This window comes from Nematostella vectensis, chromosome 14, assembly GCF_932526225.1.
Source record: "Nematostella vectensis chromosome 14, jaNemVect1.1, whole genome shotgun sequence".
NCBI classification, from domain to species: Eukaryota; Metazoa; Cnidaria; class Anthozoa; order Actiniaria; family Edwardsiidae; genus Nematostella; species Nematostella vectensis.
In genome coordinates, this window is record NC_064047.1 from 10987510 (window position 1) to 10995756 (window position 8247).

The window sequence follows — 8247 nt, forward strand, 5'->3', positions numbered from 1 at the left end:
TTTTTGATATGTGTATTTTGTATTTCTCCTCACCATATTCTTGAAAGTTTCTATTGGTTGAGACTCGCTCTTTCCATTATCACACCCTATGCTGAATCTTATGAGTTGTGTGGTCTCCTCCTATCAGATAAAACTAGTTCCCAATGGTTTTATTTTAGAAATTACATTCTGAAGAAAAAAAAACAGTGCTTATGTCTGAAGATTTCAATCATTTTGATAGGGAAGACTTGTTTGGCTATGACACGAAGGTCTTATCATGTATAATCCCTAAACCTAGTGAGTTTATTGTATTAAAAAATAAATCTATTCGAAGGTCAAAAAGAATGAAACACAACGTATGGGGTTCTATATTAAACGTAATAGACGAGAAAAGAAAAAAATGCTGATTGGAAAAAAATGCTGCAAAAAGACGTCGGCTCCGAGAAAAAAATATCTTGCATAGCAGAACATGGGAAACCCTGCCCATCCGATGGGCGAAAAAATTTTTCTTTGGATACTTAAAATTACCCAAACCCCCCCCCCCCTGAAAAGTCAAATGGTCCGCCCCTAAGTATTGTCATCAATACACCAATAAGAGCTGTAGTATTACAATGGGACAAACCCAGAACTGTTGCCAAGAAGACCTCACAAGATACATAAGATGAACATTAAATATCGTAAATAACTCCAATAACATGACCAGAGAAGGATCACATTGAACTGTCCCTGGCGGTCAAGAGAACATCACAATATAAAGGTGTATAGCCAGGATATTGCTATTTCAAGAGAAATTTTAGGTCACATGGGGCCAACCCTGATATTCAGGGTAACATACCTTGATTGCCGGTAGCGCTTATTTAAATAATTTTTTTTTGCAAATAAACCATTGGATTATCATAACAATAACAAAGAAGTTGTTGATCGACATTCTTCAACATCAACTTCTTCTTCTCTTCTTCTTCAACTCTTCCTTCAAAATACAAGCCTTTTCCCCTCAAATTCGAAGACAAATGTGCCGCCTTTTGGCCCCCATTCTCATGGCGAAAATGCGATGGTTGCTTATTGACCATTTTCATCAATAAGAAACGCAAACGGTTGCAGGCTTGCTTCAGCAATAAAGGGGATAAGTAAGGGATAGTCTCAAATGTCAGTGTAAGCTTCAAATAACTAAAAACAAATCATAACTTAAATAAATTAACCTAGGTATTTTAGCTTAACGCTAATGTCTAGGTGCGACAGGTGACAAGTCTCAAGACGTCGCAGGTGGCCAGGGATTTGCAAGGGTCTAAGTGCCACTACCTCTGGGAGTAGCAAGCTCAATAACCTAACAGATCTAGGGGGAAAAGAATAACTATGCGCTAGAATACTGGATTGTATCTGCCTATATTGGTAAGGGTTCCTTCTGGCAGATCTTGGACATGATACACGGTGAGAATTTAGTATTCACAAAGTCGTTGCGGATTTTATAGAACAAGCACGCCTGCTCTAGCAGCGTACCATCAAACAATAAATAACCAGCACTTAGGTCTAGTTTAGACGGCGTTCTTTTTATGTACGGTTCCAAATGTAGATAAAAATGAAACAATCGACTTCTTTCATTTTCGCCCGCATTTGAAAAGAAAGGCGTATAAATTATACCTTAACCATCCTGACGCCCGTGGTCTGCTAATTTATAGATTTAGGCTCTGCAACCCCCCCCCCCCCCCCCACACACACACACACACACACACACACACACAACGGCCAAAGGAATACTTCCGGTTCTCAATCAATAGACGTGCTATTATTTGTAGACAAAACTCACTCTGGTATGTAGCCAAATCCGACATTAAACCTCCCCTGGAGATACTGCAAAGGTGCGGTCAGAAGTTTATTAGAGAACCCTCCCCCCCCCTCCGGAAATATAAGGTCTATTTTTTTTTATTTCTCACCCCCCCCCCCCCCCCCCAAGAAAAATCCTCGGTATGGGTCTGTTGCATCGACCCCCCCAAATGTATCAAGCAAGCACTCATTTAACAATATTAAATATGCAGTATGAAAGTTAACAAATACTAAACCTTGGTGTGAAAAAGGCTGTCAAAGTTTAGGTGTCTTAGTTGACGAGAATGATTTTCAAGAGTCTAATGGTCAATTTTTATTTTCCCTCTTATTTAACTCCACTATCTATATTTTGTTTTTATCAAAATAGCATTCTAACAAGCTTTGACCTTGTGAAGAATATATAAAGGATGTAACAGTATTCCAAATAATTAGATGCCGTACTGTAGTTTTCACGTACTGCAACTGATTATTCAGAAGAATGTGTTGAAATTAAACTCCACAAATATACCTCCTGACATGCATTACATATTGGTGCACCCACCCTTTGGCCTTTTTTAAAAAAAAAAATTGGGATCCACCCATACAGGCTACTCAAAAATGAATGCAATGGAGGCAAATCCTAAATTAATGAAAGTTTCTAATTTCAAACCAAACCATGTTCATTGATCTATGTTGGGGGCAGAGAGGAATAAATATACAAATAAACAAAAAGTAAATGGAGAGCGGAGAAAGGGAGAAATGTGACTCTATTTGAAACATTTTTACTCTATTCTAAAACATTTATAACAATAATGCAATAATAACTTGACTGAGTACTTTTCTAGTATTTTTCCCTTTCCCTATTACCTTTAGGATTGATATAAAACTGTTTTCTTTACAAATTTATTATTGAAAAAGCACAAGTTTGTTGTTATCTTTATATAATTTAAGTACTTTGATCTAATAAAAACCTCTTCCCTTTATAGAAGTATAGAACTTGTATCAAAGCTACATTCTGACCAGCTTTGCCCTTGCAACATAACAAATAATTAATGAAACAGCATTCCAAAGATATAATGATATAGTTATACAATTCAGGTGCCATATGGAAGTTTTGTCTATCATATACTGGTAATACTCCATTACCAAGGATATTACAGTCATGTATTACATATTTGTGCACCCACCCTTTAGCATGGTGGCCTGCTGTTTTATAGAAACCTTGGATCTACACATGCTAATGCTACTCCAAAATTAAATGCAATGGAGAAGAACAAATTTACTTGGGAGGCAAATTCTAAAAAAAAATCCTTGATATTACTGAAAGAAGTGCTAAATGTAAATGTCTTATTTCAAACCTAACATATTTTAATTTATTTAGGGTGCAGAGGGGAAACAGCAAATAATCAGGGCTTCTGGAATTACGCGCTTGTGCGGAATCCACAAATTTCCGCGTAATCCCGCGTAATTTGGCCAAATTTTGACAGACAAACATCAGCACAGCTGATGTGTTCTTTTAGGGTTCTTACCTCTATTTCTCGTAAAAAAAGACCGATATTCTTCGTAAGAGTGCGATATTTCGAACTGAATTTCGAAAACAAATAAAATGACTAGGCGTTCTTTGCTAAACCACGACGGCCTAGGACTAATAATAAAATGCCTTTTTTAATAGGCTGGTGGCTAGGAGCCAATGAAAACCCGCCTAAGATATTTTCGCGCAAGAAATAAACCTTTGCAAGTTATTTCGTGCTTTCCTTCGGTACAAAATGTAGTTTGGGCGTAACAGTTGATATTCCGTGTAATTTAGCGCGTAATTCAGTAAAGAATCCCGCAAAATTTTTAAACAAAATTTATTGCAAAATCCCGCGTAATTTAGCGCGTAATGATTGATTTTCCGTGTAATTTAGCAAAGAATCCCGCGTAATTTTGAGTTTTTTCCGCGTAATTCCAGAAGCCCTGAATAATATCAATTGCATACAAAAATAGTCAGTAGAGAAAAAAAGGAAGAATTGGGAGTATATCTTGGATAAAATAAACAATAATGCAACAACACTCTCCTAACTTTTACCCTTTCCTCATTATCGTTAGGTTGATAGATAAATGTTTTCTTTACAGATTTATCATTTAGAGCAAGTATCTTGCTCTAAAAAACCTATTACACTTATACTGTTGTATAAAAGTAAGAAATCCCCTACTATATTATCTTAATATTTGCCTATTATTATGCCTTCCAGCCTTTATAATCAATCATGGCCCTCAGGTAGTCCTTGGGTGGTTTTACCTAAATAAAAGTGAAAACAATTAATTATTTTTTTTCTTTCAAAACAATATTTTCATCATGCCATTTATAACCTTACTACTTTTCCACAACTATTTGAATAGAAATAAATAAACACATTAGAAAGTATGCAAGATGCAGACAATATAAAAGCAAAAACGATATAGGTAATAAGGGTTGCATTTTTTTTCGAAGAGAAAATTCTTTTGTAATTGTTAAGTTAAAGTAGTTATGATAATGTTGAAAAAATGTTGCTGTATATTTGAAAAGACTAAATACACAGAATATAAAGACAAGAAAGGTCTTCTTCAGCAATATATGACAGGATGCTACTTGTCAGCCTTTATTAAATATCTCAACGCAGTCAATAAAGTATAGAGAGATCGAAGAATATCAAAGGATGTGTTATGCTCAACATGTTTGATTAGACCACGAATTCTCAAAGCAAACTCTAGAAACAAATGTATAAATCCAACAAGCTAAGTGGCATTGATACAGTAACTAGACTACTACGTATTTCTGTCGTTAAATTCTTAATTACCGTGAGGAATGTACGCCTGAATTTATAAAGCTTGTAAGTATTTACGTATTTAAATCAAAACAAGGATATATGACTTTGATATGGCATCTTGACGTCAAACTAAAGCTGGTACGGTGTTTTAATCTGAGCGATTGGATATGGGGAAAAAAACGAACAAACGAGCATTATAAAAGAACAACAATAAAAGAATAATAACTTTCATATTCTCAATACAAATCGTCGTCTAAAACTCACCTTGGCAGTTTTTTTTTTCGCTTTCTGTTGTGGTTGTGTTGTTCGCTTTTGTTGTAAACTGTGAAGTTGTCGAATTTCTGCTAGTAAGGAACTCGTCGACACAAGCGAATGATTTTTATAGCTGAAAACAGACATCAAGGCCCATTTTTCTCAGGATCTCCTTACATAAATATAAACGTGAATGAATATACAATGGTAGTGTAGATCCTCCTCTATAGTCCTCTTTTTAGCTGTTGCGACGGGCGGGATTCACGAACACTTAAGAGTAGATTTTACTATCGACTCGCACTTCAGACAAAACGGTTCCTAAACGACTTCAGTCCATTTGAATCCGCATATTTTCTCATTAAATACTGCCTTTTTTTCTGTGAACATAACGAACTTTGAACTAAAAACACATAAAAGCGTAAGACCGAGAGAGGCCTGAGAGATGCGCGGCTGAATTACTGGCTGTCTGATTTGTGACACCACAGGGTAACCGCGCGATGACCACAAAACCAAGTCGCATAGCTTACCATATTTCTATACCTATGGAGCTTCGCGCGCGGCCTGCGGCAGCGCTGGCTCCGCTATAAAGTTTATTTGAACGAAAAAGTTGTCGCTTTGCGCAGAAGGGTAAACTTGAGCCTGCTGCGATTTAAAAAAAATCACCTTGGAAAAAGAAATGCAAATACGACATTGCTAATTTTCCCCTTAGTGCATTGTGTCTTTCGTTGATGAAAATATTATTTTAATTACAATCTTTTAAAATGGAACAGACAATATCCTACATAAAATGGGTAATTGTAGAACACCGTCGTAAGATATGTACGAGATTGCTCATTTTAATGATAAGTGTGTTGTTTTAATTAAAATAATCTGAAATGGGGCACTGCCATATATAAAAAGTAATTTTTCAAATTGGTAATTGTAGTTCATATGATCTAGTTTTAAGGGCAAGTACATTATGACCTCTTTAAATAGAAATCATCTGAAATGGGGCATTGCATATAAAAAGTAATTTGTCAAATGGGTAATTGTAGGTCGTATGATCTTGTTTCAACGGCAAGTGCATTATAACATTCGTTAATAATAAGGCTCTTTTAATACAAATTGCCTGAAATGGGGCACTGGATATAACAATTATTTGTCAAATTGGCAATTGTAGGTCGTATGATCGTCGTATGATTTAGTTTTTAATTAATTTTTTCTAGTGCTTAATTAATTTTTGTTTGGGGGACGCGACGAGTCCCTTGAAGCTATAGTTTAGTATCCCAATAAACAAATTTATCATTTTCCATTAAAGCCATTAGTATTAATGGCAAGAATTATGAAATGTTGCGCGTTTGAATTCTCATCTCACTGAGGTTTGTTTGCGCAACACCCACGCGACCAATTATATTATTTTCTTTTTGTTGTTTGAAGCATTATTTCAATATTGACACACCAAGTGTCTCTAGATGTCTGCCACAGAGAAATCTCGTATCTTAAATACATATAAATGTTAATTCTCACTAGCAGACTCGTCCATACGCTTGCATTTAAAGTCCGTAGTTCCGATTTGCGTGACAATGTTGTTTTGTTTTGAATATTCGAAACTCGTCATTTTTCTTAATACAACTTTCTTTGTATTTTTTGCTACTGAGCTGTTTTAGTTGTAGGGTTGATTGAGAGTCGCCGTTATTCAAGCGGATTTAATTCACTACAATCCAAGAGAGTACAACATGTACTCTCGTTTACATCTCATTTACACATGGTTCTTAACCTACGAAACCACGCGTAACGCAAGTCGGATGGACTGGCTTTGTTTAGGATAGGGGGCATAGTTTGCGTTGTTGTATAGAACCCCCAAAACACCATTTTTCAATGTATAATTTTGCTCTTTCGCATTGCAATTTTGTATTTCCCAATTATTAAGACTAAAACAAAACTACACATATATTTTTTTATAATTTGTCAAAAGTCAAAGCGTTCGGTATAGTCTTATTTTCTTTTATTCATGTGATGAATAGATTAATAGATGGACGCTTGGAGATTTCAAATTTATATATTTTCGTGTTCACATATGGTATCGATCCAGAGGCGTGTTGGGGTGCAGTGTAGTTATTCCCTGACCACGTGTCAGTCAAGTCAAAGTTCAAATCGCCATCCTTGCCTCTGGTAATAAAGCACTAGATCCATCAAGAAACTTTTTTTATAAAAAAAACACACAAAAATGTAAATGTGGGTGGGTGGGTGGGTGGGTGGGTGGGTGGGTGGGTGGGGGAGAGTCGTGCCCTTATTGCCGCACCCCGTTCTACGACTAAGTCACCCTCGGATCTATAGTCCTTGTGACCATTAGGGACACCCGCTCAACGCTCGTCAAAAATTTTATATGTTTTTTTTTTTAATTTAGGGATAACAGACAAGGGACAGCATGATCTACATCCTCTCGTTAGAACTCTCCTTTACTCTGAACCTGAAGAGACTATACCTTGGAGCAAGACCTAGAGGCCTTGTTTGTACTTAGTCTCCTGCGCAGCCGTCCTAAGTGTCAGTCTGGGATTCGAGACTGAAACTAAGGACGGCTGCGCAGGAAACTAGTTTGTACTTGGCGCAGCGATTATTACCCTGGTTCCAGAGCTTCGAACGTCTCTCTATGTAGTGGCCAGCGAGGCCTCGTCTCAACCTCGCCGGCCACTAAATAGAGAGACGTTCGAGGCTCTGGGACCAGGGTGAGTGATTATCAGCGAGAAATGATGACAACCATACTAGGAAAAGTATGATTTTACGTGAATAGATATTAGCAAGTTTCGCAACTGGAGAGCCATTCAATAGGAATTGACAGGATGTCTCACAGCTCGCCTTTTTTATCCCCATGGGATAAAATAAAATTATTTCCACTTTGTTGGATAATTACTCCTATCATTTTGTGTTTTGTTGATTTGATGGAATATCCCCATCTAATAAAGGTTTAGAGACTAGAAGACGATTTTCGATTCTAGATTAAAATTCTTAATCAATGATCATGCCCCAGCTGTCGTTACTTTTTGTTCAGTGGTATGTTAGTGGAACTGTTTAGTGATCGTTGGATTCGGCCATATAATCATATTGTTTCCTGGTGAAAGTGATTAGTTCAAGTTTGTCACGGGCAGGTGGTGGTATTAAAGGTGCATGTTATTAAAAGGGTTTTTTTGGCCAAAAACAAATTTTATAACGCTACGATGGACAAACAAAATATTTCTTTTCTCTTAAGCAAATAACACCAAATGCATCGAGACCTGCGCACAGAGCACCCAACCAAAAGAAACGAGCGACAGAACTGCAGGGATGGGACTATTATAGTGGCAAAATTCCCGATATGTGTCAGTAGTAATTTCCCAGATTTTACTCGCGACGTTTTCACGTGAAAATGACATTTTGTTCGCAGTTTTGAATAATTCATTTTAATTCTTAC

General features: G+C 36.7%; 1 long non-coding RNA gene across 1 annotated transcript; it reads right to left on the reverse strand.

The window, feature by feature from the left end:
• Nucleotides 1–3827: 3827 nt before the first annotated feature.
• On the reverse strand, nt 3828–5241 carry LOC125559842. Its single transcript, XR_007306537.1, has 2 exons — nt 4833–5241; nt 3828–4060 (listed from the first exon to the last, which is right to left on the reverse strand). It is a non-coding gene; the product is annotated as an uncharacterized LOC125559842 (long non-coding RNA).
• Between the last annotated feature and the right edge of the window lie 3006 nt (nt 5242–8247).